Here is a 4,527-nt window from a genome sequence, read left to right as displayed (position 1 = left end):
ATCGTGTGTACGAGGCACTAGACAAACAGTGAATTTAGCTGCAGGAGGAGCAAAGAAGAATATTTTGTAGAGTCAATAAAGTGATAGCTCTGTGTCTGCTGTGGCTGCTGAGATCATATGCAAAAGGATAGTGCACTGCCTAGCAGCAGTCTCTGGGCTTCTGGATGTCTACATAAGGGAAGATTTTACAGGTAAATAACTTGTCTAAAATGTCATATAATCTGATGGTAAGATTTATGTTGAAGTTAAAGCGGAGTTCCGGGCACAGAAGTAATTTTTTAATAGACATACCCCCGGGACAGTCAGGGCTAGCACATTCCACAATGGCTACCCTCTGATCTTTCCCGGTTCGCACTTACCTTTTAGAAGAAATACTTACTTATAAAATTTCTTCCACAGCGTTTCCATCTCTCTTGTGGGCAGGTGAAGCCGGCGCGGCCCTCTTCTGTGTCTTCTTCCGCGTCTTCTTGTCCCAGAATGTGCCTGCACCGGCCCCTCTCGTCACTTCCGGTGCGGCGCCGCATTCCTCCACAGCTTCTGGGCATGCCCAGAAGCTGTTTAGCAGGGGAATGCGGCGTCGCCCGGAAGTGACGGGCGGGGCCGGTGCTGTCGCATTGATTCCTGGGAGCGATGACGTTCAGCTCCCAGGAATCATCGCGAGACAGGAAGTGACGGGGTGAGCCGCGGCGCTGAGGGAGGAAGTACTCTGAGGTGAGTATTTAAGATCTTCAATTACAAGGTGAGTAAACAAAAAAAAAAAAATAACTATCCAATTCCTTTTCAGGTACTGTCGAACTAGCGGAGGGGCACGAAAAAAAAAATATCGTTTTTGTGCCCGGAACTCCGCTTTAAACTCATCTCTGGGTAAATATGAAACCCTCTCCCACCCTCCCTGCACATTTTTTTCTTACTTTGTAAGGCAAGATAAACTCACCTAGTCCCACCATCTAGGTACCTTGCTAGCACCATTTCCTGGTGCAGGGGATTGCTAATTTAGTGCTGTAGATGGGTCAGAGCCAGCCAGTCCCTGGCAGTCCCTTTGGTCTGACTTCACTATGGCATACTGCCCTTCTGGCTCCTGAGAGGTCTCACTGGACAGCCAACTGAAACTGTCCACATTACTCAAGCACCAACACGGGGACCTGTGAAATGATGAAAAAGAGGGAAGAAGCATTGTCACGTGACATTTATTTATTTTTTATAATGCCAGCGATTAGTTAGGAAGTGTATGTGGGGGGCAGCCAGAATAGTTTTAATGGTCTGGCATCAGAGTCTCTTTATTGACATTTAGGGGTTTCTTCTCCAATGACATCTGTCACCAAAGAACATTTGACCAGTAGACAGAAAGACTGAATGATCTTTGGCACCTTGCATTTATTACTTTGAGGTGTTGGCCAACTACTTCCTTAGACTATTCAGATACAGTAATTGCTCCCGTATCAACAAACAATATCTATAAATGTGCAGTAAAGAATTTGGTTGCCTTAACAACCTCTTAAATGAAGCATGACAGATGTGTCTTCACAATTTTAAAGAGTTTGCAAACCCCAGCAATACATTTTTTTGCACTTTACCCCTTTTGGTCTGGTAAAGAGTTCCAGGTATGGATATTTTTACATAGTACATTGGTCTAACATGGACCAATGTAACTATATGCATATACCATATCCTTGGGATCCCTCCAGAAGCTGGAATAACCTGTAGCAGACACCACTATTATAATGATCTCCACTAGTTTCCAGGTCCTATTCCACAAGGGTGCCCTGCTGCCTTGGTAAACAGGAGCTCTCCTGCTCGGTATGGGTGCCATTCAGAGAATGCTTTGCATGTTCTCAATGAATGCAGAGTGTTCTTTGATTGGATGAGTTGTAGAGCTAGCCGGGCAGTAACGTCCCCCTCGCTGGCATCGGAAGCTTTTTCCTGGCTTCTTCAATGTGCAGATCTTCGTGCATTTTGATTGGCTGACATAGGATGTTGTCACTCCTGTGAAATGTAGGAATCATTCATTCCTGCACACTGTCACTGATCCAGAAGTGTAAAATAAACTCTGCTCTCCCGCCTTGGTCTGGAATTTGACAGGTGCTGACCGTAAAAAGCCAGCAATGTTTTGTCTACAAATGGCAGCACACTAAACACATCGTTCTCCACGAATAAGAATGAATAATAGAGAAATATGGGATTAAAAAATAAATAAAAAAACATACATACTTGCCTCCATGCTGCAGCATCTGTGTGATGCTGCAGCTGTCCCAATGAAGGCCATAGATGGTGTGAATTTCTTTCCTCCACCAGGACAGGAACGAAACTCTCACAATTTCCCCATCATCATAAGTCATCCCTGCCAGAGAAGACAGTGATTATTCCTAGCAGCTATAGCAGCCACTAACAATAATCGCAAGTGAATCTGGCAAATTAATCAATCAACTTTATACACTCAGCCTGCCCACACACAGTTCAAATCTCGGCCGGTTCCTGCTGAACCGGCAGAAATTCGAACCATCTATGGCTGCCCTAAGACCGAGAACTAAGCAACCACATGGTCGCTGATCACTGTTCTCTGTTTGTTCAGAGCAGAGAGCAGTGATTGTCAGTGACCGCTCTGCTCCTCCAGCGCTCATTGGAGCAGCCTTTTTCAACCAGGGTGCCCAAGAACACTGGGGTGCCTTGAGGTTTCTTTAGGGGGGGCATGACAAAATGCCTTCAATTTGCCCCAAAATTGTATACAAGCCAGTGGGTGGATAAAACCTGCCTTTTAGTTACACAAAGCCACAAATTTTCATTGTGCACCATTACAACCTTCTAGCTGCCAACCTTCTAAAGGCCAATGACATCATCAGTTGATAAGGAGGATGTCAGTTGCCTGCATATCACCCTTGTTTGACCCTCCCTTGCCTCTCTAATTCAGCTTTGGGGGTCTCAAAACTGAGGGAGAAGAGAAACATTGGAATACTAGTCAGTACCGTTTGCAAAAGTGTATTTGCTTTGGAAGAATACATCACCTCTAATGTTGGGTGTCCTACATGTATTGTTGCTGTATTATATAAAACTATCAGAATAGTTCTTTACATTTTAGAATGGGATGCCTCAAGACTGTCCATAATTTTGGAGGGTGCCTCGAGATTGTCCATAAGTTTAACCACTTGCTGACCGCTCACAGTGATACTACTGTGGCAGGTCAGCTCCCCTGGGTCCAGCGACGTACACCTCAGTGGTCTCGGCGGCACGTGTTTAGACACAGCGGGAGTCGGGCCGCAGGAGGAGAGGCAGCGATTGCCGCCTCTCTTCCCCGATCGTCGGGGAAAGTGTGAGAAGATCCGCCTGCTTGTGTAAACAAAGCAGGTGGATCTTCTCTGTGACAGACAGGGAGAGATCACAGGATTCAGCATAGCTGAACCTGCGATCTCTGTCTGTGTCACAGAGCCCTCAACCCCCCCCCCCCCACACACACATGTCAGTAAGCATGAGGCATACATTTATCCCCTTGATCACCAACAGTGTTAACCCCTTCCCTGCCAGTATCATTATTACAGTAACAGTGCATATTTCTAGCACTGATTACTGTAGTAATGTCACTGGTCCCCCCCAAAAGTGTCAAAAATGTCAGTTAGGGGTCCGATCTGTCCTCCGCAATGTTGCAGTCCCGCAAAAAATTGCAGATCTCCGCCAATACTAGTAAAAAAAAAAAACAATAAAAATTACATAAATCTTTCCCGTAGTTAGTAAACGCAAAAACTATTGCGCAAAGCAATCAAAATACGCTTGTTGCGATTTTTTTTTTGCCAAAAATATGTAGCAGAAAACAAATTGGCCTAGATTTTTACATTTTTTTTGGGGAATATATCAGAATGGGAAAAATATTGTTTTTTTTGTTTTTTTTTTTAAATTGTCGCACTTTTTTTGTTTATAGCGCAAAAATTTAAATTGCACAGGTGATCAAATACCACCAAAAGAAAGCTCTATTTGTGGAAAAAAAAAAGGACGTAAACGTAGTTTGGGTACAGTGTCGCACGACTGCGCAATTGTCCGTTAAGGTAACGTAGTGCCGAATTGCAAAATAGGGCCTGGTCAGGAAGGGGGTAAAATCTTCCGGTCTTAAAGTGGTTAAAGGGTGCCTTGACTGAAAAAAAGTTGAGAAACACTGCAGTGGAGCACCTAGCTGGGGAGGGGGTGGCTGTCTCCGGCTCTCAGTTGCATGCTCAAAGGTGGAACTAGCTATCAGACAGGCTTTTTTCTAAAGAGTGAAATATTCAGCGTGTGTAGACATTGAGGTAGGTGCATTTATTTTATTGCATGTCTCTTCTGCCCACCTGCCTACTTGCAATTTTTTGTCTTTGTTTTTAGTCCCACTTTAGGGGCTGGCTCACACCAGAACATAGTGCAGGAAAGGCACGTTTTGTTTTTGAAAACACACTGCCTTTGCAATCTGCTGCGGGTGCCAATACATTGGTACCAGTACCCAAACGCAGATCACAAGTGCAGTACCAAGTGATTTGGTGTCGTTTGTTTTTCAAAATTCGTGCATGCGCT

The sequence above is a fragment of the Pelophylax lessonae genome, assembly GCF_965119305.1.
Source record: "Pelophylax lessonae genome assembly, chromosome: 1".
Classification (NCBI taxonomy): domain Eukaryota; kingdom Metazoa; phylum Chordata; class Amphibia; order Anura; family Ranidae; genus Pelophylax; species Pelophylax lessonae.
The sequence above is the reverse complement of the archived record's forward strand: the minus strand, read 5'-3'. Positions refer to the sequence as shown.